At 34.9% G+C, this 26,980-nt stretch overlaps 1 long non-coding RNA gene across 1 annotated transcript; it reads left to right on the top strand.

The window, feature by feature from the left end:
- The first annotated feature begins 522 nt into the window (after positions 1–522).
- On the top strand, positions 523–9,354 carry LOC110676921. Its single transcript, XR_002500827.1, has 2 exons — positions 523–978; positions 8,363–9,354. It is a non-coding gene; the product is annotated as an uncharacterized LOC110676921 (long non-coding RNA).
- The last annotated feature ends 17,626 nt before the right edge of the window (positions 9,355–26,980 follow it).

A 26,980-nucleotide genomic window follows, 5' to 3' on the forward strand; every position in this document is an offset into this window, starting at 1 on the left:
TGTATTACATTTTTTGCACGGTTTTTGAAATTTTGCACTGAAAACTTTTTTTTGCGCGGTACGCATCTCCCGTACAAAAACATAATCGGGTGTATAGTGGGTTAGTGAGATAAGGTAAGGTTCTGCGAGTAACCTTAGTTGGTGATACGAGCCATGATATGTTTGTGCCTAACTTAATTGCTCGATAAGCGTATTGCGCGCCGAAATAGTATGATTCCATTCCTCTCGCTCGGCCCCGCAAGAGTAAGCATCGCAATCAAAAAACCAAACACTTCCCTGCTCCCATACCACGTTAGGACTTTTTTATCTATAAATTCCAAATTTTATCATATTGCCTCAAAATCACGCTTTTACCCCACCGTTCGCTACCGCTCCAAAGGAAATGGAATTTTCATCTCGCGAGTGTATCTTTTTTCCATCCAGTTGTCGCCGTTGTCGTCGCTCCCTGCAAGAGAAAAACCACGCGCAAGCGCTATACCACTTTTCATAGGGATCATCTCCTCTATCTCTCTCGCTCTCTCTCTCTCCGTCTCTGATTGTCACTGTTCCTCTCTTTTGTCCTCTCGGCATGGCTAACAACTCCCGTACCGAGTTCCACCCGATGCAAATAAGGAAAATTCACACGATAAGCGCGCACAACTACAGTGACAAAGCACTGGTGTCGCGACGATGATTGCCTCGATGTCTGTGCCAGGAGCCAGGATGAGCCTGCCTGCCAGATGGGCTTTCCTCCCGAGAGTTTTTCGCGAGCCTCTTTTTCACAGAACCGCGAGAGGAGCCTGACCGAGCAGCACTCGATGGAAAGGGTTTTTTCTCCGGGCGACCGACGACGACGACGGACGGGAAAAATTTGGATTTTCCTTCGACGGGACTGCTGGACTGGCACTGGATGGCGAATATTAGACTAGAGGTTTACCTGGGTCCTTTGTGAAAATCTAAAGATTCGGTAGACCATATTCCCCGATTCCCGATTGGCAAGTGAGTAAAATGTGTGATTCTGTAGTTAGCGTTAATGTTAGAAGTAAGCTGGAAAAGTTCTTAGGACCCGTGCAGAAAATCTGTCTCGGGTGAGTGTGCGTATGAAGGGACATTCCAAATTTCAGCAAAGGTACGTGTTTGTACGGGAAATATAAGATAAGTGAAAATTTCGGTTGCAAAGGACTAATTTATCACGAAAAATAGATGTGAATGTGAAAAAATTCCAGAACATCTAGTTAGGCTGCAAAATTTGTCTGGAAAATGGTAACATTGTTCTGAGTAGTGAAAAACCTCTATCGATTAAAGTCTGATGAAAAATGTACAAGTGCTTTGAAAAGTGAACAAAAAGGTGTAGAAAAGGGCGTTTTAGCAATCATCCTAAATGCATAGATATTTCAAAAAGCACCCGCAATCATATTGACAAAACCATAAAAAAATAAATTTCTTTGTTCTGGCCATCCGATGGCATTCGATCCAATTATTGTGCAGGATCAGTTCTGTTGTCATTAGTGAGCATGTGCAGTAGAGAGCAATGTCTAGAGCAATCCTTACGTACGGGCAGGACGGTGACTATACATGAACAAGCAAAATTTTGACAGCTCTCTGCTCACACAAGCCCCGCTTGGAGAAATCGAAACTGTCACTGTTTTTCAGTGATTAGGCTCCACAGCCCGTTCCCAGACTGCAGAATATGCCACTGTTGTAGGTGGCAAACCGTCTGGGAAAAATAACTTGCTAGTGTTCGTTCTGATGTCTATGTCCTATTTCGAGAAGCTCATTCCTATGAAAAAAAGATCATGAATATCGTATCACCCCAGTCACATCGTAGAAAGTGTAACGTGATTTATTAGTCAGCTGTTTGTTAGAGTAATAATCTAACACTCCAAGAGGAAATCATACCGTTCAGAGATTTTAGTAGCTCAAGCCACTCTTTTGGATAGTTCCAATTTAAAAACAAATACAATTGTAGCTTTAAAACAATAGTAGGGCGTGGTACACAATTCTGGTGAGCGAACTTTACAATGTATGAAAAACAAATATAAAGCCACAAGCTGCAAAGTCCGTATTGAACAGTCATAAGTTATTTATTAGAAAACCAATGTATTCATTTTTGAATCTAATGCTATGAAACTTCAAATACTTGAAATAAACGAATAATTTGTATCTTGGATCAATATATAATTTCGAAGTGTAGAAGTTCAACAATCTTGCAAATATAAAATAAGCTCAAAAAAATGAAACACATGACGAAAGCTGTCAAAAACAAGTTTATTTTCTCGGTTTATGCATTTCGTTTAATGTTAACTTTTATTTAAAAGCAAAATTTCCTTTCGGTGGTGAACACTAGTACAGGTACTACCATGTTTTTTAAAAGCGTCTCACAGTAGCGCATAACCGGAAAAAACCTCAAAATTTCATGTTCTCAAAATCAATTGTTTATAGGCTATTATACTATTGAGTGACGATTTCTCAAAATTTGTATCGTTAGTGTGGGAAATTCATCAATTATAGTTTACTTACCAAACTTTAAAATGCGGTATCGCAACGAAATTATAAGTGATTCGAGCTCAATAGGCTACATTTGAAAGCGTAGCTAAAGTCTTTTGATTTGGCTCTAACTACATAATTTTCAACATATTAATTTGTTATTTGTAGTAAAAAATGTTGTTACAATCTTTCTTCAACATTGTGGTAAATTTTCAAAACTTCGTCCGTTTAATGTGAAGTGTTTCGGGGAAATGAGTCACTTACTATGAAGCGCATTCATACTTTCAGACGTACAATATTTTTCCTAGAACTTCTCTACCTCTAGAGATGAAAATTCGATTTTAATCTTCATTATAATTTATCTTTTTCATCTTTCATATCTGCATCCTGCTAAGTGACTCGTTTAAAACTTAACTAAAATGACTTAAAGCAAGTTAAATTTGTATCTCTAGTTCTGGCTCATGTACAAATTTATGCATTACAAACATTTTGTTTTTTGCGATAACAGTCTTTTTTTCGAATGGATGGGAAACACTAATCTGGATAAATTTCACTAGAAAATCGAATTTTCAATTTGATGGTTATTTCCACCGGGATAATATCGGGTATCGAAGAGAGTTAATAGATTACCATTATCAAGCGATTTGGGACATATTTGATGTTTTGTCCAACCTTTGTATGCTTTGAATGAAGGCCCGCTACGTCTTCGACAGCTTCCTAGACCATCATCTATGATCATAACTAGGACCGAAAATTTAACCTAATTTATGCAGTAGGGTGCGGCTTATTTTTCAAAAGTCCTCAAACCAAAAATTCGTATATTCAGATATATTCGAATCAAATTATAAGAGAAACATAAAAATTTGAGCTAAAAATGCTTAGATTTAGAGGTGGTTTTCGTTTTGAAAGTGATTTTCATGTTATGAAAATGGCCTTCAGTGAAGTCACCATACCTTCGCTATTTTCTAACCGATTTCAAAACTATTAGCGTCATTATCTTGAAAAATAAATTCATTAAGCTTTGTAGAACATTAAATTTGTCTAAAATCAAAACTAATCTTAGTGAAAAATAGTGTTCTCCAATGTATTCGTAATTTTACTAAATTAATCATATTTGTTTGACCATAACTTCGTAAATACTCAACCGATTTCAAATCTTTTGACGTGTTTTGAAGCAAAATTAGTTTTTTTTTTTCAAACTGTTCATATAACACATTTTTTCTAAAAAAAAATGGTTTTGACTTAGATATAAAAAAAAACTATCCAAACCATGATTTTTTAATCAAAATTCAAATTTCAAAAATTTAAAAAAAACTGTCATTTTTCGTTTAAAAAAAAAACATGTTTTGTGCAGTTTTTTGAGGAATAAATAGGTCAAAACAATTTTTAGTGAAATGTGTTGTATGAACATTTAAATATCAATTAAATTTGCTTCAAAGGCATGTAGATTCGGAATCGGTTGAATATATATGATGTTATGGTCAAACATAGATAACATTTTTAGCTAAATGAGGAAACATTAGAGTAAACTACTTTCAACTAAGATTAGTTTTGATTTTGGACAAATTTGGTAATATACAAAGTTTTGATAAATTTAATTTTGAAGGAAATGATGCTAAATGTTTCAAAATTGATTGACAGATAACAAAGTTATGCAGTCATTCCATGAAAAACCGATCTAGTGGGTTACCGAATTCCGTGAAAATTTGCTAGGGTGACCATTTCCGAAATAGGGTGATCAGAAAAATCGCGATTTTGCAAAATTTTTATTTATTAAAATATTATAACTTTCGAACCGCTTAACCGATTTTCAATTTTCTTACCCAGTGAATCACTTATCGTATAAGAATGTGCATCCAAAATCACATATTCGTGCGTCCAAAATCAGAATCGCACAAGATGTCAGATTAAGCGTTATCAATGTCAACACAAGTTGTATATAAATCCCCATTACTATTCATAAACGACAATCTGTATTGACAGCAAAATATGTCGTAAATGAAGCAACATAGAATCCCGTTAAGTTGTATAAACTGACAGACCGTATATCAATCCAGGAAGCATCATATGGAATCGCAATAACTTAGAAAAAATTGCCACCCAAAGTTGGTATCTGCTGACGATCGGTCTCAATTAGCAGGTGTCGCTGAACATGAGACATACATTAATATTGGAAAATAATCACTAATCTTCATGAAACCCTTGGCGGTACAGTGGTAAGGTGTCCGATTATTAATCCAGAGATCCCGTGTTCGAGACTTGCTGGAAACTTCTTTTTTTTTATTTTCATCCAAGTTTGTTGGCATCGTATATCTGATCTCAGAAAGTCTGAAAAAGTCGTGCCAACCACTTTGGTAGGTATATAGCCTTTTCGTGCATTCTATACGATTGAATTGATCCATATAGAATGATGTATAACAAAAGTTATACCAACCAAAATGTGGAATGAAAGCTAAAAAACTTCTTAAGAAAAATATAAAAAATCAAACAAATTTTGTTTACATGAAAAAAAATCTAAAATTTCCTCTTTTTGTGTTTTGAAGGCCTCGGGACAAAAAGGACAATTTCTGTTCTCATTTTTTCTTGCAAGTTCAAAAAATGTTACGTTTAATGTCAAATTTTCATCGATGTATGTTTTTCAGTTTTGAGATATATATTTTTGAAAATAAAAAATCAGTCACGTTTCATCGGCACACACTGTAGGTCTCAGCACATTAGATTTCTGATTGAAAAAAAGACATAACTTTTGAGCAGCTCAACCGATTCCCAATATTTTTTATGGAATAAAAACATTAAGATTTCAACTTTTTGAAATTTCATATTTTTTTACATGACAATATACAAAAATTTCCTAAAAAACTAGCTCGCTTTTCTCATAGTAATTCCCATACAAACTGAAGGAATAGGGAGTCTCAGTTTTCATGCAAATGAGCTTAAATTTTGGAAGGACACTCAGATTTTTATCTATAATCGAATGAGTGGTGTTACTGACTAGTGTGCAATAGATAACAACAAAGTTCTAACAGATATTGTTACTAAGTAAAATAGTTTTTTTTTTGTAATTTGTTATTATTTCGGATGAACGTGAATTACAACAAATTTACCTAAACATTAAATAAAATTGAAACAAAATATGTTATAATTCAAACAAAATTATAATACGTTGTGTTATTTTTCATATTTAAATTATAACGAAAACTGTAATTTTCATTCGATTCCAAATTGTTTTCTCATTACTAATAACAAACTGTGTTACACTTATGTTTTTAACTAGAACAAATTTTGAATAAGCTTTCTTATTATAACTGAATTTGGTTTAAATATGTTATAGTTTCTTTGACCTACTCATACAAACTCAGATTTTCTTATAAAAATGAAACAAAATTTTGTTATAATTGTGATATAATTTTGTTTCAATCCCGGTCATTTTAAATTAATTGTGTTATTTATAAGTCAGCTTTCTTAAAGAAAAGTATACAAAAAATGAATAGCATGTATTTGACAAAATTTGCTTCATATATAAGTCAACGTGTAAGCACTATGATTAATATTTCCTGAACATTTATCTTATAATTCTTGTTATATCCTGAATTATCTTGTAAGATCATTTCAATTAAATACTCCGTTCATGAGACATTAATTTTGTAATTTTTTTCAAATTATTTCCTTCGAAAGACGTTTTCAAAATATAGTCTTCAGCAATTGCAAAAGATATGAATTATTTGATAGTCGATAATACAAAATGAACCATGTTATCTAAAGAGTTTCCTTTGAACCTAAAACGGAATTTTCAATATCATTCTCTTGAAACTGTTAAGCTGCGATTGGTTTGTGACCCAAGAACTTAATTTTTGCTAATGTCATCATTTTTTCGCTACACTTTTTTATATTAAACTTTGGGAGGGATTATTAGAGTATGTTTAAAACTACAAATGAACTTTAACACTCGAGCACTCGACACTGAAGAAGTCTGTAAGTCACAGACGAAATAGGCCTATCTGTCAAGATAAGCAACACATATTAGAGTTTAAAGGTATTTGCTCACCTTAGTGATTTTAGTATTTTTTTTTTTTTTTTTGCAAAAAGTGAAGTGTTAAAGTTCATTTATCATTTTTTCATTTGGATTTTTTGTTTTGGATTTCTCTAAGCCTCAGCAGTCTACAAGAGCAGTAAAAACAAATTTGCGCCTGCATCAGACTATGTCTACATAGGGTAGAAGCACCGGTTTTGGCCATAGCGAATCAACATGAACATTTCGTGTTTAACAGAACACATTCACATGAGATAGTCTGAAACGATCCAAAAAATGAAGGAAAAAAATAATTTTCCTTTTAATTTTAACTTTTATACACCTTATTTGGCTAGGTTTTTGCTAGTTTGGCCACTCTCGTGAGAAATCAATGTGATTGGCCAATTTAGGAACCGAAGTTAAAAATGTGGCTGAAAGTGGTTAAGGTAACCTACATTAACCAACACGTTCAGTCTCTTTATCCTAAATACATTAAAAAAAGATTTAATCTAAAACTAAATCTGTTTTCTGTGAATTCAAAGACTAACAGCCATCTCAAACATCAAAAATTCAATTCCGTATTTATGTCACGTTCTTTAAGACCTCCTCTATAATTTAAGACGAATACAAGTTTCCGAGTCCACTTTTCGTATAGGAAATGTATATTTCTTGTGCATAGTATAGTTTATCGTCGTGCTTCTATTGATAACTTTGGAAACACTCTCGAGAACGCTTACACTGCGATTAACAAAGTTCATAACACTTTCGATGCATAACATCTTTTTGATAATGTTTGAGAATAGCATTGTAAGAGAAACGAGGAGTTTTGTATGGAGACTGCAAGAATGTTGAAAAAGTTGATTAACCCAAATTTAATCATGCAATTTAAACCAAACTACTTGGTAGATGGAGGATCAGATCACTAAAAATCTTAACAGAACATCTGTAAAATTTCATGTAAACATCGATAAATCAGTGTTGCATACAACTTTGATGACATGTAGCTCAAAATTATAACGTACTGGAACATTTTTGAGATTGACTAATCCCTAAATTTACCAGGGACACATAATGCGATCCTTGAGACACGCAAAAATGTTGTTTTCGTTACGCTGTGTAGGGTAAGTGTTCCTTTAGTTGTGGGTGTTCCTATAGTTGCGGTAGTGCCGTTGTCATTGATTTTATTACATTAGCCACATAACCGACACTTCCAGTCGACGTACTGGCTTGTTGATACACGGAATAGTTGAAAAGAGCGTTCAAATTGCTTCAAAACTGATGAAATATCACTAAAATTGCTAAAACTTTTCTTACTTGTACCAATAGTTGCGGTAAAGTGTTTCTATAGTGGAAGATCCAATAAGAAAACAACGGATACCGCAACTATAGGAACACAAATGAAATATATCGCAACTAAAGGAACAGTGTACCAATAGTGGAGGTATTATTTTTCACTGACATGCCGTGGATTATTGTGATGATATCATTTTTCTCATGAAGTCAATGGTCGTTACTTCCAGTTACAACATTAACATGTATAATAATTGCGCTTTTTGAATTTAGGCGGATAAATTAAATTCAATCGTGCTTAGTACCTCCACTATTGGCACGTCTACCCTAATTGAAAGAAACATTATTCAAAAGGTAGAAGGTCTTAGAAGAAAACTAAGTTCAAAAGGTAGGCTAATTTCAAGTAGATACGTAGAGCTGGAAAAACAAAATAAATGAAGATATTCGCTTGTGTGACGACAACTCTGCAATCTTTTTTTGAATGGGATTTTTTGACTTGGTTTCCAAGCTGAATTAAAATGCTCAAATCTTTTGAATTTCTAAGTGTTTTTGACTGGCAACTGAAATGATAATCTATTTCTTCTCTCTTCGTTTCAGGTTTTCGTGATGCACCGTCCTGTGGATTATTAGGTTAAAAGTGAACATTACTCAGTTGGTAAGATCAAACCCATGTATATGCACCATGTTTATTACTTATCTGTAGAGTATTCTCATACCTCCCCCATCCTTCAACATCCCTACTCTCCCAAAGACCTCAGTTCCGCGCTCACCTTCCCAAACTCCAAAATGAAGCACTCATCCGCAAGAAAACCGTCGTTTAGAGCTCACTCAAAAAAAAAGCTCAACCAATTTCTCACACCCACCATGTGACCAACCTTCGCTGCCGTGAGCCGTCCTTCCTAGAGCGTGTGTCTAGCGCTTCGCGTAGTGGTTGTAGTTACCCATTTGCAGGAACCCGTAGATCCGAACTTGTGCTGCCGTTTCACATGTTACAAGAACGGATGTATGGGATTCTGCCGATGTATGGCTAAAGCATCGATCGATTTGTGGGACAGTCCCAATACAGCATTTTCCATCGGCAATCCTGTAAGCTGCACTGGACAGAGCTCGGTGTCGAATCCTGGAACAGTTCAGTAGATATCCCGCTTCTCAGTTTGTTGATTTCGAAAGTGTTTGCAACCATATGAGAGAACGTGTTCTTTTTGCTGTCGGTTCACATATGCCGTTCACATGTGTGCGCGCGAGAGTGACTGTTCGTGATTGGTGATGGTAGCGGTCCCAGCCTCCAAGAACTCCAAGTGAAATGAGCACAATTGTGGGAAACAAAGATATAACTCTGCTCGAAGTGCATCCAGAAGTGTATTGGCAGGGAACCAATTGTTCAAACAGAGTGAACTGAAGCAGTAAACAATTGAATCAATTTTTCTTGTCGTAGAAAGCTTCTCCTCCAATCAATTCCCGTGCCCATTACCGCATTTCCTTCTCCTTTCCTAACCCATATGCACATATTGATATTATTTTCAATTAGAGTAAGCAAAAATCTCGAATCCAAAAATAAAATGAGTTGAAATAAAAACAATCGAAAATAATTGGCTGTTTCACTTACTGCTGTTTTGTTTCACATCCTGATGTTGCTCAAAAAGAAAACAGACGACACGAATTGGTCACATTTACTAGCTATCTTTGAGTTTATTTACTGCGGAAAAAAAACATAAAAATCTTCTAACGACGGATGTTCGATTGGCCCTGATTGGATTGAAAGTAGTTGCTGATTATTATTCATTTCGCCTTTGTTCCTTACTATCTATATCTTAATCCGAATGTAAATAGATACATTTATTTTCCTATATTATAGCCGCTAGTTGTCTACCTATAACCAATCAGCTTATATATCATTGAAAATTTATGAATAATAAGGGAATTCACTTATAGAGCCCCGTTGCAATCAAATAAGATTTGCAATTGGAAATATGAATATATTTAGCTGACGTACTATGTTCAACTGTTTCTGCAGATTAAATTTGAAATATCCGCGAGCTTATTTTAACGTTTGATTCGATAGAAGTTCGATTGATCACACAATCTTTGGTTTTGACGTCTATACACTATCGTCACTTGGTACCCCATTGGCTGAACAATTTGAATATTATTACGATAGCCCTGTTGTTTAGATATACGAGTAAACTTCACATTATTGATTAAACACTGTTTATTTTTAGCATGAATGATGAAAGCTTATAATATTCTCAACTTGAACGAGAAAGTACTTTCAATTTCAAATGGTTTTGATCGCACAACGAACAATTTTATATTTCTTGATCTAAAGTTCAACATCGGTTCTCCGCTATTTCGTCCCTACTCGGGCAGTGCCTGCTTCTCAGCAGTGTTATTATGAGCACTTTCACAGTTATGAACTGAGAGTTTTCTTTGTCAATTGATCATTTATTTAGGTTCGTATATCGTACTGGGACGAGAATCGGCTTGTTCACAGTTTACTTTTCTTCTAGAATGATCTTCGTGTTGCTAGTAATCTCGTGCGCATAGATGAAAATTGAAAAGGAGAGCAGAGAACAGAAGATTCCGATGTTACCGTACAATAATCATACATGGAAACGCTGTTATTCGGACAAGTCAGGGGTTGGTCCCAATTTGAGATACTTATTGTCTAGTCTGTCTCAAATATCGTGTAGCCCTGGGAAGACGAGATAATTTCCAACCCGAAAAGATTCTTTCCCAGCGAGATTCTAACTCATGACCCTCAGCATGGTGATGAATACATGCGACGAAGACACCAAACCGATCCGAAGCTATCCCACATTTTTATTCACGATACCGCACTTATAAGAAGTCCAATTTCCGATGCAATTTATAATACATGTTGCAGTTATTGCTATTCAATATGAATGCATTGATGTCAAATGTTAGATTTTATATTTTTAAAATCAATCTTGTATCTAATCACATATTGCAATAATAAACAAATGGAAAATGATTTTTGCCTGTTATTGCGATATCTATTTAACTCATTCTAAAAATTAAATTTCATTAATCATACTCAGTGGTGGAAATGTTCTCATCCCGAAGCACCTTACGAGTGTAAACCAAAGCAAAATGAACATGACAGACTCGCGAACAGCCTTGGAGTAAGTTCGTATCCGCCTGCTCGGGAGAACATTCCAAAAATTTCGCGAACATTTACTCACGAGTAACCGAACAAGGTGTGATTCAATATAGTTTTAACAGACAAATTAATTTTATTTTCATCAAATGAACAGTGAACTTCCAGTTTGTAGTCAAAAACCCTTGAAAACCAGCAATCTCGAAGGGAAAATAGCTTTTAGATTGTTCTTAAATTGAACAGCTCTAAACGATAGCGCTAGCACGACAGATGCGAGTAAATAAATCCTCTGATGCTTGCGAGCATTTCGTTTTGTTTTTTTTTTTTCGGTTCACAGACATGTTTACAGCTTTCCCTCACTGACTTAATATAATTTCTAGAAACATTTTTAACCTTCCAGTCGTCGCGCGGTTTGTCACCGTCAGAACCACCACGCTGCTGTTGTGAATGAAAAGCGAGGTTTTTTCTACAGTGTTGTGAAAAATACAACAGCGCGATGACTGAAGTGTTAATATTATTAAAATGTTATTCTGTGACATTCATTAATAGAAACAAAAGTTTCTTTAACTGTTTTCTTAATTCTTATTCCCAATTGTGGGCTTCGTGGCCTTGAAGTTAGTGTCAGGCAGTATATACATCTCGTTTAAATTTTTCAACAGAAGCGTTTCTCAACTGTGTCACAATAGCATGCATGTCCATTCTCTAGTGTTAAATTATAGTCTGTGCAGCTCAATGGCTGAAGACGGTGTCCGGGTTCTAAGAAAAAAGTGTTTGAATGGCAAATTACAAAAATAAGAAAAAATCGATTTTTTCTTCTGCTTCTTAACATTACGTCCTCCCAGGGACAGAGGCTGCTTCTCAGCTTAGTGTTCAATGAGCATTATTCACTGAGAGCTTCCTTTGCCAAAGCTGCCATGTTCGCATTTGTATATCGTGTGCCAAGTACGATGATACTTTATGCCCAAGAAAATCAAGGATATTTCCATTACGAAAAGATACTGAACTGACCAGGAATCGAACCCAGACACCTTCAGCATGGGTTTGCTTTGTAGCTTTGTGTAAGTGTACGTTTGATTTCAAATTCATTTTTCCTACAGACTTAAAAAAATAAGCAAACTGAAATTTTTATTTCCGATATTTTAACAGCTGAGCAGTTTTGTAAAACTTTCTGGCTTTATAACATCGTTATTTTAGTAAAAACAAAAAAGCTGATATTTATCAAGTGGTCTTTAAAACTAAAAGTTCTGCTGTTGAAACTTAGGTAGAAAATTCAAAGTATACTTCACTGTACACTAGATAAAGGATAGTATCAATACATCATATTACTATTAAATAGCTCACAAATTCTAGTAACGATAATCTTGAAAACGGTTTCTATGGTTTCTGTTTGCCTGTTTCAATGTTACATTGAGAGAGATGATATACTTGGAGTTTGAAGACAGCATTGAAATCTGGAAAGAACAGAAAAAATAAATATCGCATGGTTATTCTATCTTATGCCAGCTGAAAAAATAATACCTTTTTATCGAAAAACGACTGAAAGAGATAATTTTGACAATTTTGCCACGAGGAAAACTCAGTTGATAAGAATAATATGACATCGTTTAACCGTGCAATTCAATCGTATCCTGTCGTTTCAACTAAACTCTAACATTGCAGAAGAAAAGGATACAAGAAAGTCAGGTAAGTAAAACATATTTTTCATTTTCATGGATTAGCATTGGAGGAGAAAGAAGCAATACGTCACTCTGTGTATTCACATTCTTAAGTGTATCTCGTTTTATTGGGTAGTTTAACTTTTCATTCAACTGTCTTCTCATCTCTGAGTTGATGTGAAATCAAATAAGTTCAAAACATTTTTTTTTACTTTCAATCTTTCAACCCTCTGAACAGGGGTCAACTAATAATAATAATAATAATACTAATCTGATTTGTTTACAAATTTCCAAAATACCTTTTTATTTCGATTCATATTTTTCGAACTGCCTCTTCAAAATAACAAGTATGGTCCAGGAAGGGAGGGGGTGAAATGACAAGTATGGTCCAGGAAGGGAAGACACAAAGTCAAAACCCAATTTGTATTAGCATTGTCACGATGTAATAAACATTTCATGAATGAAATTTATTCCTGAAAACACTAGGGGACACAACTCCTTTTTATATGAGTCAAAATGTCCGCTTTGAGCATTAAATGAAATACAAAGGATTCCATTGTTCTTTTCCACGTTGAAACCAGATGAAGGAGGCGCATGGTTCATTATAAATCGATGAAACAGTAACGAATCCGGTCCGCGAATGCTTGAAAAATCTTCTCAAATGTGGAAAACTGTCATATTTCCCGCTTCAGTTCCTACTATTTAAACACTTTTTTCGACTGAACTGCACAGAATTTAATGTAGCACTTGCATGATTCACTTTGGCATGGGGAGTTTTTCTCAGTCAATTTGTCAGAAACTTTACAATAAGAAGCACTTCAATACGAGTCATATTGTAGCCTAATATGGGCTCAGCAACTTTCAAAAAACTCCACTGCCGAAGTGAATCAAAGGTGCCATCCGGCTCCATAGATTGCGTCCATCTCTATAGCAAACATGTGGAACATATGACATGAAGGTTGTTTTGGGACATATTATCCTACACGCGTTTAATATTAAAGTTTGGCAATGCTGGATGATTCCGGCTAGTTTTCCAGCTTTATCATTTTGTCACTAATGTCAAAACGTCAAAGTTACGAAGTACGAGTAAGAAATCCTGGTGAGAAACAATTCTAGAATTTAACATAGTTTTAGTTAAACAAATAAAGAGGAACGTGGGAATAATCCATCTTAGAAGTATAAAAAACAAATTTTATCGTAGTTTACACCATCTTGTTTTAAAATTATTATTTAATTTAATTAAAAGCTTAATGATCTGGATTTACCTTGGTAAGTGATGCGATCCATGCAATTTAAGATCAAAAAGTCACTAAAGGTAACGTAAACCCACAGTAAGTCGACACTTTTCATGTCGAGTCATTCAATTTTTTTTGTTATGACAAAAATTAGCTAAAAATAATGGTATGTGATTTTGAATATTACGTTAAACATGAACAAAAGTTTTGTCAATTTATTTCGTTACTCGTAAATTGAATATTTTGTCGATATATTTTACAATTGTTTAAGAACCGGAACGAATCAACCACCTATCTCCCTCAAAAAATGTGTTTCATAACATCAGTCACCCCACAGGTATAAATCAACTAAGGGTCATTTTTGGAACAAAATAAGATTAAAATTGCTGGTGACGTTGTACAAAATAAAATTACCATACAGGCAGTGAAGAATAAAGTTGTTTTCGAGGCTATACTCAAAACTCGCGTTTTTTACGAGAAAGGGTCAATTTCGATAGAAATTATAAACGTTGTCCATCACACAGATGAGGATCAGCCTCCTCTCCAGCTCCTATTATAGATCAAATCGACTCAAATTATGGATCAGAGCACTATTACAGCATTTTTCCTGTGCGGTAATAGATTGGTGTGTTAGTAAAAGCATACGTTTTGGCGTTTATTTCGAAATCGTTTCATCTTTGATCCATAACTGTGGTATGGTTTTCAATGCCCAAAGCTATGAATCAACGCTCCTAGGACTGTGGTTGACATTTCAATTGCTACAAACGGAAAAAAAATATGACTAAGCAAATCACTGTTGATTGTGATGCTGTTCAGATTTATGGTTCACGTAGGTAAAATGCGTAATTCTATTTGACGAGATATTCTCCATTACATCCAACATTGATCCATATTTGTATGCTATCCATAACTGTAGGGTGACTGTATTATATGTTCAAAGTTAAAAAAAGGCATGTAACGACCTCACCAAATTGGTCATCGATACTTGTTTGAGCAACCATTTGCTGCTTCATCATGAACACACACAAAAATCAGTTGAGCTCGAGTGCTAGGGCCATCAAAAATCAGTTTACACAAGTACATACATTTATAATTAAGGGGTCTATTTTATAAATCGAGTAGATTCACGTTTGTAGTCACTGTCGTTCAATAGTAATTCAGCTATGTGACTGAGTTACAACTGTCGAAAAACTCGAGTGATTGAGCTGTGACGAACGAATTTTTTGATCGGCAGTAACTTTAGTCGAGTCATTCTGATCCACTAAATATATAAAATAGACCCCTAATTTAGGGCGCGATTTCATAAATCGAGCAGTTTTATGTGATTCGTCTGTAGTCACTTCCGATCAAAGTAAGCATACATATTTTAAAAGCCAACCCTTCTTCTTCTTCTTTTTGGCACTACGTCCTCACTGGGACAGTGCCTGTGTTCTTATAAGCACTTCCATAGTTATTAACTGAGAGCTTTCTTTGCCATTTCCGCATTCGTATATCGTGTGGCAGGTACGATGATACTGTATGCCCAGGGAAGTCAAGAAAATTTCCATTACGAAAAGATCCTAGACCGACCGGGAATCGAATCAAGACACTTTCAGCATGGGTTTGCTTTGTAGCCGCGGACTCTAACCACTTGGTTAAGGAAGTCAACCCATCAACTCCCACAATAATCCTGTCACATGAAGTGACAACTGTCGAAAAACTCAAGTCATACAGCCGTGTCGAGCAAATGGAGTCACTGTCGACCACTCCAGTCGAGTTATTTTGATCGACTCGACTTATAAATAGGGATTCTATCCAATTAGGTCGAATGCCATTAGACCGAAAGTCGTTAGGCCAAATGCCGTTAAAGCGAATGCCATTAGACCAAAAATTTTGTTGGGCCGTAAACGGTTGATAGTGTTATAACGTTTTGCATAAGTACTACCTTGAAGCCCACAATATCCACTGTGAAATATTACTGCGAAGAACTACCTTTGTTCAAACGAAGAAAAACACACTGATAAATGTGCTAGCCGTTTGAAGCAGTAGTTTTTTATCTTATATAGTCAAATATTATTAAGGCTTATATAGTCAAATAACTTTCGGCCTGAGAACCTTTTCGGTCTAACGGCATTCGGCCTAACAACATTCAGCCTAACGACCTACTCGATTTATAAAATAGGGCCCTCAGCCACCTGAAAATTGTTATTTTGTAGATTTTTTCGGATTGCTTTTTTTTTCAATAATAATCGATACAAAACATGCTACAAATTTGAGAACCATTACGTGTGGAATGAGACAATTCTTTATTTTCAAGTTGTTGAAAACTGCATTTGAGATTCTTCCGAGCGATTAAAATGATATTTCTTTGCTGATTTCCTGACATATTGACGGCTGGAATATTGTTTTGCAATTATACCTTGTACAGTAATGTCCCGATTTTGTAAGCCCCATGCTGAATTTAAGGTTGACAAAGCCCTTCAAAAGTTTTATTTTAACTCAAAGACTAAGTTTTACGATTGTGTGAATGAAAAACATTTATTTTACTTCCATTTTCCATGTACCTTAATCCAAGGTAACATTGACTAGTTTCTTGGATAATTATTATTAATTTCAAATTTCAAAATTTCGTTCCTTAGATTATTGTATAGACGTGGTCAATGTCATAATTGACTTTACGCACCCAATATTGCCAGTATAAACGTGTTTAGTCTGATGTAAATATATATAAATTTTAGGCTGACAAAAAAGGGCGAAAAAGGATGCTAAAATCAGGGGTAGACAAAATCGGGCACTGACAAAATCGGGTCATTACTGTATGTATAGTTGAACTATAATAAATCTTTTTGACGTAAATGAAAACATTGAATTTTGATGGATGTTTTGACGAATTTTATGATTGAATCAGTTTAAACAGCTTGAGCGTGATTGAATGATTTTACACGAAACTTTACTTAATACATGCATTAGATATATAAAAAGAACTTCGTTTTCGAAGGAAATCTTTTAGGGCCGCACGAGAGGTCATCGTAATTATCAATCCTGAGAAATAGAGCTTTTAGGAAAAAGAAAACCAATTTTTCCATACAAAACCACTTTATATATTAAATATTAACAAAAAAAACATGTATGAATACAATGTTTTTTTTTCTGGACCCCTTTCTTTCAAAAAGGTTGAAATTCATTTATCTCTAAATCTAATGGTTTCGACGATATAAATTGAAGAAGATAAGCAAAATCATATATTTTTTCAAATTCGCAACCATGGGTCAAATTTGCTATGTATTGTATTGAGAAACCATTTCGCCTCAAATTCCAAATATGACAGATATTCCGAACACTCGATTTTTTTAGCGATTTTTCAAGAAAACCTCTCAAAATTCTTCACGATCAATCCTTCTAGAATTCAAGTCCTCCATATTTGAAAGTGGTGAAAATGTCAATTCGTCCTTTTTTTCAATTCGTACTGTTCGGAATTTGAGACAAAAGGATACACTCGTTGCAATGTTTTAGGGCGCTTGGATACGATGCTGACGATAAAGAGTCTCAGAACACCCCAAAATTTCATTAGAATCTAGGTTTTGAAGTGAATCGGATACAAACAAAAAGTATGTTTTCACAGAGGACTTAAGTCGATAGATCAATTTTTGGGCATTAAAATCGAACCCCCCCCCACCCCTTTTTTCTTACTACGACGTATTATGAAATTTCGTTAGGGGCTTTAGTCGACCCACTACAACTCCCATCAACTTCGTTGTTGCTACTCCGTAATAAATGAGGATAATGCACAGAGACCCACTCAGATGGAGCTTGGATTTTAGCTTTTTTCCAACTTCAATGTACAATTACACTACCGTTAATATTTCTATAAAGATAACCTCACCGGCCAAGTCCAAATATCCATCGGGGAGAGGAAGAGGAATATTAATTAGATAGCCGTTAACTATTTTACGTATTCGTCCCCTTCTGAACAGAACCTCTATAAAGAGAATCTAAAAGTGGATTGATGGATACAACTGTGGTAAGCTATTAAGTTAAATTCTTCAATTCTAGCAAAAAGTAAAACTGATGATGTTTGATGTGTATATCAAGGATGATAGATAGATAAAGAAAGATAGCTATTAGGAAGAATGTTACAAATATGAGAAAGGAACGGGCCTGGATTTGAACACACGACGTTCTGCTTATGAAGCAAAAGCTACAGTCATTAGACTACCAATCCCGACACAGCTTTTTTATATAAGTCCAAGCGATATATGAACAGGAAATTACGGCAATATCATGGAGAAGGACTGTTCGGTATCGTGTAGGGGTCAGTGGTTGAAGATACCAGGAAACTCCTTCCGTTGTGTATCTATAACGTTTATCACTCGTATTTTCAAGGGCACTGTCACCGTATGTGTGATCCTCTAAACGCACAGAGTTGAAACGAACTACTTAACGTGAACATCATGTTTTAGTAACTTGTTAAGTTGTCCACGATAATCGAAGGAGTATAGATTTCCAACGAATAGGCATTGTTTAACTATTTCTAAAATGCAAGAAGTCAATAATGGTACCGGCCACGTTCCAAAGGTCATCGACGAAGGGAATATATTTCAGTTCTCCACAGTTATCATGGCAAAGCATTTGTGCTAAGGATCTCGAAGTCAACTTTGGTTGGCCATGCTACCATTTTCTCTCACTTTATAAACAGTAGACCATTACTCACCCCCACAGGATCGAGCAACGCAATCATTAAAACAATACTCAGATCAGTAAAAATCACGTAAAATTATCCAGGTTAATCTCATTAAGGAAAACCTTGCTGAATGCCAAAAAGGAAGACCTGATCTGTTTCCATCACCAATGAATTTCACTCTATCGTTCATAAATTCGTCATACTAAGGTGAAGATGAAACAAAGCCACGCCTCAAATTATCAAGAACACAAATCTTGATAACCAAACATTCGTTTGAGCCTAAAACTTGATCGATTGATCGATTGATGGTGATAACTAATTGATCAAGTTTTCAACTTAAACGGTTTTTTGATTCAAATTAGAGGTTTTGCCTAGATTCATATTCATCTTTATGAAATCCGCAATGTGCCTTACTTGTGAAACAAGAGCACAAAAATATGTTTGGAAAAATAGAACAGTTGTGTACAGAGTAGCGAAAAAAAAACTAAAAAAAGACAAAACCCTACACAAACAATATGGAGGCGTTCATAAATGTACATACAAAATTGGCACTATTGATCTTGTAAGACATAATTGAGTTAGTGTATACATTGTATATCCTATTTGCAGAAAGGAACTGTATATCCTATTTGCAGACAAACTGAAAACTTTAAAAGTAAACAGTCACTTAAAGAAAAATTGAACGATTTATGTAAAATTCTGGTCAATAAAACATGCGAACGCCGTTACATTTCTCATTTATATAAGAAGATCATTCCTAGAATTAATCTTGTGTAAACTTAAATGTAAGTCATCCGTTATATGAAAACGCACAATTCAACTGTATCTCACTACGCTACAGATATTGATAGTTTTTATTCACTTCACACTGAGGATTTGAAAATTTATGCGCAGTCGGATCGGTAATCAAAATCAAATGTATGGAAACACCAGATAACTTAATCGAACCGACTCCAACACATAGGGCATTCGCAAGGAAGTATGGCGTTCTTCACTTTATCTAATCCCATGATAATGAATACGCTACGTTCAGATTGATCTCAACTTTTTTTTTGCTACGGAAAGCAAAGTGATCTATACACCACGTGAACACAACAACTCGTACTCTGGACTTTCCCAGTGAACAAACGTGGACATTAGGTCAAACGGTCATCAGGAGTTTTCTCACTAGAGATTAATAGTTGGTCCATATTTTCATAATCGAAAGGCTTCAAAATATTATAAGGTACAGTGGGGGAAGTGTATCAGTGGGGTAAGTGGATCATTTCTCAATATAAAGCATAAATACTTGAATATGTTGAAAGTTTTCACACCATTGCTTCCTTTTAGGTTATATTCTTACGCCCACACTGATACTATTGCAAAACTGGTACTACACGTACACTAACACAAGCAAACTTGTTAGCTGCAAAAAGTAATTAATTTGAAAATTGTTTTCCATCAATCAAAAATCCATTGTATCTCTGTCTAAAATCGAATTCTATTATTTTTTTCGAAACATGGTAAGCATTTCAGTTCTAATTGAATGATTCACAATGAAAAATATGTAATTTTTGTAAATAAATACAAATATATTGGACATGGTACACTTACCCCTACTTTTTAATGGGGTGGGGTAAGTGGATAAAGAATAATTATCATCTATTGGCAGACTGCTTACGTGAATTTTAATAAGCTTCAATATCCGACAATGTTGTTTTCCTTTATTTTGTTCCGTTCCCAGCTTGAATTTGTCAAATTGACCATAGAAAATTTGAATCAATCCACCTAAAAGCTTTTTTACCCTTTCTGGTATAAAAAAGAATAATAATTTCAAAATTCACACGAAACTTTTCGTGGTTTATCTAAGCTTAGTTGTGAAAGAGCAAAATATACTAATTTTCCAGTCGAAAGCATAGTATCGTACCTTATTTGACCATATAAATTGTTATAGACAGATGATACACATATATTCATAAATAAAATAGAAGGATTTCAGTTTGGTATTCAAAAGTAAATGTAACTAATATTTTAAACCAAGAGTGTTTTTCGAAAATATCGTTAGGAATAATCCTACAATACTTCTGTATAACTTATGCGTATAAATGGATGAATTTTCTCCAATTTTTTCTAGTTACAATGTTTTTTTTGTTCAAATTAGTATGAACTAATACATACATACTTTTTATTATATCTTGATTAAATAATGATACTTTTTAATTTTAAAGTATTAAAATGTAACATTACTAGCACTAATAACAAGAACGAAGGTAATATCATTCTTATTAAACATAATCACACTACATTTGTTTCGAGAACAGATTTTTTTAATGGTGATCCACTTACCCCACCATGGTGGGGCAAGTGGATCATTTGGCGCAAAATTTTAAGTCTCCCATACTCAATACATAACAATCAGAAAAATCGAAATAAATGACGATTTGAAGTATAATAGTCCCTAATTTGTTATCCACAGAAAAAAGTTTGAGTTACATTATTCACTTTAGCTGTACATAACAATGAAGTTAACTATTGATTTTTCTGTATCCACTTACCCCACGGTACCTTATCAGTGGAATTTAAATTCTCTCCACGATTTTTTTCGCTATTCAGCCATTTTCCATTGTAAAATGTATGGAAGTCCCGTTTGGTAACTTATTTCGGCTTATATAATTTGTAGGGATAAAATTACACCTATAAAATATTTTGAAAGTGTGTAAAAATATTAGTTGTGTTTCAAATTACTTGAGACACTAATGGTGCACGTGTGCTAGTAGTTGCGCTAGTGCTTCAGTAACGGAGAAAGTAATTTCATATAAAATAATTGATGTTCATTCCCGGTCTTGTCGAGTATTTTTTCATGTGGGAATTTTTTACGACTTCTTGGGGATAGTGCACCATTGTGCTTACCTTACCAAATGAAAACTCATGTAATGGCAGTTAATTAATAACCGAAGAATTGCTTATGAATACAATAAGTTGCAGATGCAGGCCAAGAGCAGTAAATACGATGGAGTAAGAAATTTGTTATTGCAGTGAACCTTCCATAAGTCGAAAACAAAAGTACCAAAACCAAGCTTCATGACCCAAACTGTCCAAAGAATGTCTATTGAATAACTCGACTTTCGGTACATTCAACAATTTCTCATTGATGATCTATACACTGAAACATGAACAATTGTTTGTTCCATAAATATTTACTTTATTGCCAGCAAGGTAATAAATGTTGTAGCAATTACAAATCGGAAATTTCAAAAGCAATAAAAGCGTATACATTAGCAATTCAATAAAGAAACAATAGACAACCTCTCTAATGGTATATACAATTAAGCTTAAAAACCGGATTACTTACTGATATTGAAAACTATGAACCATTTTATGGAATAATGAAATATAATAGGTACTTGATGTTTATTCGTTTTCTGTTATATTATTTTTTGTTATCGATGCTAAAGGAGGCAGGATCCGTCATTTATTTTAGAATTTTAAAAAGCAGTTTTTTCATTCAAATCAAGGAAATTAACTGGAAAATGTGTTCACTGTGTTGTATTTTCAACCGAAACACAGTGGACACATTTTCATCGAATGATTTTTAGTTTTGATCAGAAAAACTGTTTTTGAAGTTTCGATGATGACGATGATTACGATGACGGAGCGTTGAACGTTAAAATGTTTCAGTTTCGACAAAGAGTGGAGAAGTCGTGCTAGGCTGAGTGTGTTCAATTATAATTCGATAGCAGGGCCGGATTTTGAATTGTGGTGGCACGGAAAGAATCCGTTGGTATAGACCCACTTGACTGAACAACTAATGTTGCAACAAAACAACACTTTAGGGAACAGGGGTGTCACCAAGACCATCCCTCAATATAATTGTACCATTTTGTTTTAAATAGTAAACTTAACTTTGTTATGCTAGACTATATATGGTACATCTTCACCTAAATCACGCATTTTTTTCACAGTAATCTCAATTTATTTACATTCCAGGTATTTCATTATACAGTTATTCGAGAAAATACCGATTGGTTACTAAGTAAGTATATAAATTCAATGAACAACGATCTAGTACCAGTTTGTTGTTTTTCAGCAATAAAATTTACTGGTGTTGAGTGCAAAATGTGAAATATGAAAATTCATTATCAAAAGATCACGATTCAGCAAGACCAAGCTGAGGGTCTTGGGTTCGAATCCCACCGGTCGAGGATCTTTTCGGGTTGGAAATTGTTTCGACTTCCTAGGGCATAAAGTATCTTCGTTCCTGCCACACGATATACGCATGCAAAAATGGTCATTGGCACAGTAAGCTCTCAGTTAATAACTGTGGAAGTGCTCATAAGAACACTAAGCTGAGAAGCATGCTCTGTCCCAGTGGGGACGTAATGCCAGAAAGAATAAGAAGAAGAAGATCACGATTCAACACGAAAGCGATTACAGTACTGCTTCTTCCACGTTGAGGTAGTTGGTTGTATAGTAGTGACTGATTAAATATCTGCTATGCAATCTGCTAGCTTGTCGTGTGAGTATGCAACCCAACAGGCAAATCGCTATCAACGTTTAACTGTCCTTATGATAATTCGCACTGTGTGTAGTGTTTCATTTATACTAAAAGAACCCGATTCATTTCCCTTCCCGTCCTTTAGACTTCCGTGTAATAGTAAATCCTACTTTAAATTTTCGTTTCCCTTCAACATCCGCATGAAGTTTAGTGTTATTGTTTAGTTTTGTTTCTGCTGATTCCCTGAGACCCTAACTTGTGACTATAGTTGAAGTTTCACAAGTTTTGATCTCCGGTATTAGCGGTCGAGATTCATCGTGAACGGATGATCCGCCTGGGACAACTCAAACAAAGATGGCTCGTTTGCTTGGTGAGTATAGAAAAAAAACCGTTGAAGGCGGACAAGCAGACCCGTGCATACATCGGCGTAGTGAAAATTGGGTTCAAAAATATTCGGAAATACAACTAATGAAATCGTTAATGTATAATAGAAAAATTTGTACCATTTATGGACAAAATGGATCCCTATTTCACCATACGTAATAATTTTATTATTTTTATGTTTTTACTATTTTGTGTTTTGTATAGTTTGTTTTATGCAATATATATTGATATTAGAACATTCAAAAGTATTACAAATATGAAAGTTTTCGAGAATTCACATATGGTTGAGTAGGGAAATTATAACTAGTACACTTTCACTGTACTGAAATCACTTTGAAAGGAATATTATAAAGTATTCTTGCAAGAATTATCGTAAAAGTCCCTAGCAAAAAGTAGGCTGAATCCCTGTTGGTACTTTAGAGGTATTCATGGGAGTAACCCAGGAGAAATGTCTATAGAATTCCTGAAAGAATACTTTTCAGTGTTCTTAGATGAATTTCGAAAACAATACTTGGTAGGATTCTCAACGGAATCCGTGAGGGACTTCTAAGATTTTTTTTTAGGTATCCCTTGATGTATTCTTGCAAGAATTCTTCAAACAATTTCTTAATGTTTCTTCAAGGATTTTTTGTTTTTGAGATTATCATAAGGCAATAATAGCGTGACGAGGTGGCACAAAAATCTACGTACAAGCTCCCACCGATATTGGCGTGAGGTGACTGCATTCCAAGCGCGAATCCTCTTTAACCTCATTATTTTTAACAACGGTCGCAACACGCATCGCTCCACGCCACGCTGCCGAATCAGTGCCGCCAAAGCCTTCAACAAAAAAGACGCATATTAATCCATTAATGGAACCGGCTTGGCGAGTTTTCCATTATTGGTGGATACGGATGCAACAGGAACTGTAACAGGGCTCCCACCACCGCAGCAGCAGCAGCCCTTCAACGCACAGTGGCAGGCCTCCATACAAAAGTCGGACAAAAACCCCACCACGGTGCCCTGACAGACCGTTATTATGTAAAAAATTGTCCATCAAATCTGAGTACAGGGATCGATAGGAGGAATCTCGAGAAATCTTAATTTGAAGTTTTTGACTTGTAAATTCAATACAATCTATATTAAAATAACATAAAACCACTGAAACAACCTACAAAAACGCTCAAATAAGTTGGCCAAACTGTTCTCAACTAGTATAGAACTGTTACCGTTGTTATAATTAGAAATATTTACAACTGGCTTAACTAACCAGAGTTACTCAAGTATGTTTTTACAAGGCTTAAACCAGTAAGCTTAGTTTAATATAATAAAATCTAAGAAATAAAATCCAACATGATATTGAATTTATACTCGATAAACGAGAATCACTCAATGCTGAATATTATTAATTTACAGCTTATTTTTTTTATTTTCGCACTAAGTGATCAGCCCACTGAAGTCTGCCGTATTTATTTTGCTCAAAAAAATTTGCTTCTTTGTACAACTGGTACTACTCTTGTTTGCGTCTGGTTTTCCACCGAGTATAGCCCTCAGCATTTTACGTAAACATTATCCTGTTCTACATTCTCAACCTCAACAGGATTTTAACTACACGGAAAACATGATTGTCATATGTCACAAGTACTCGAGGATTAACAAAATATTTAACAACATAAACAAATCCCCAATAAGTACTACTTAACTATCAACATCACTAGGACTTCCATTCTCTATACCTACAACCATTAACTTCGTTTTAATAGAACTCATCACCAATCTTTGTAATGATTTCTAGGTCACGTTCGACTAAGTAACGAAAATCTAGCTGTGGCAGGTTATATCATATACTCAAGTAGAAGATGGTAATATCTTAACATAAACAGGGAAAGCTGATTAGGATAATAAATACAATCAAATGTAAAAATTGTAGACGAGGTGCCCACTTTTTCATATAAAAATACATGGAATGAAGAGATGAGTTTCCGAATTTACTGTTCAATATTGCGTTTTGTCGCAAATACTCCTCGATTTAGCAGGCCATGACTTTATTGGAATCAATCGCAATGCAGTAGAGTAGGGTATAACTATTTCAAAGAGGGACAACTAGGATAAGCTTGTACCGTTTTGACTCATATTCCAAACACTTAAGGCCAACAGCGACTTCAAGCGCATCTGATTGGCATAAATTGGCAAATATTTGAGTAAGTTTTAAATTCTTCACAAAGTCTAACTGTAAGCTGTTGGGTGTACAAATAATAATGTTGATTTAATTAGTTTCAGTATTGTTTTTACGTAAAAGTATGGAACACCATTTTGATTCAAATGCCGAACACTGTGTTCCTTCTGTCTCATATTCCGAACACCTTGATTCAAATTCCGAACAGCACGAATAAATGGTATTCAAGTGAATAATTTCACAAATAAATTTATCCGAGCTTGTTCTACTGGTCTCAAACTAGAGAATCATCACTACTCCCGCGATATAAATTATATTGAGAATGTTAAAATTGAATCGCAATTAACTGCGATTTCCTTGTTATTTGATGACATATTTCAGTGAAATATTTCAACCAAATCGCCATACAAAAACCAAGTGTTCGGAATATGAGTCTGTTCGAAATTTGAGACAAAACGGTAATGCCATTTGCTCTACTTAAACGTATATTATTTCATGTAGAGAAAAATGAACATTTGTGACGTGTGATAATGATATTTCCCGTGTTGTTAACACATTTGTTCTGGCTGCGAACATCTTCTTTTATGGATTACACAGCCAGCCTAGGGACCCGCAACTTGCGAAGGGAAACGACATTATTACACTGTTGCTTGATAAAGGCTTATCTGACCTCATAGATCCATCCTTTCGTTAATAATTTCGCACAAAACACCTTGCGAGCATTTATCGTACAACCCTGAAAAGTGTTTCAAAAACTAAATCAGTTTTCAAAGTTAAAGAGAGCAACGATGAATGTAAGCATGCCCAAATGAAACATCATTGCCAATTTGCCCTGTATATAACGCTGATTCTTGGTTCTCTAACCAAATCCATTTAAGAACAGGAGCAAGGACTATTACGCGAATAAAATACGGCAAACTTCGGTGGGCTGGTCATTTAGTGCGAACGCCGGGAAAAAAAGTTACATCAATCATGTGAAGGTCAGTGGCCCCGTGGAAGACATCCGCGTGATTTCATTCTGATGTTGACGTGAGCGTGCGAGAGCAACCAATTCATTCCAGATTTGAAACAAGCGTTTGATACTTGCTCTAAATAGTCGATTAATCAGCAATGGCTTATGTTTTGACTATTATTATTCTATATTTATTCTAAGATCCTTGTTTTTCGAAATAACAACATTGTTAACTGTTGTTAACTGTAAATTTATTTGTTTTACCTTTCAATCGATTTAACACAGAAAACAACAATCAAATGAAATTAGACCAGTAAACTGTTAAAAAAAACATACTTAAGCCTCTTCGGTAATAAGTTAGTTGTAAATATTTCTAATTATAACAACGGTAAAGATTGTATACTAGTTGAAAACAGTTTGACCATGGTTTTGAGCGATTTTGTAGATTTTTTTCAGTGCTATTGCGTAATTCTTTACATAATAACGGTCTGTCGGGACACCATGTCCACTGCCTAAGTGAATCAAAAGTGCCAAGAATAGGATCCGGCTCCCTATTTGGCTTTCTCTTAGTTGAAGTATTGG

The sequence above is a fragment of the Aedes aegypti genome, chromosome 2 (genome assembly GCF_002204515.2).
Source record: "Aedes aegypti strain LVP_AGWG chromosome 2, AaegL5.0 Primary Assembly, whole genome shotgun sequence".
Lineage (NCBI taxonomy): Eukaryota > Metazoa > Arthropoda > Insecta > Diptera > Culicidae > Aedes > Aedes aegypti.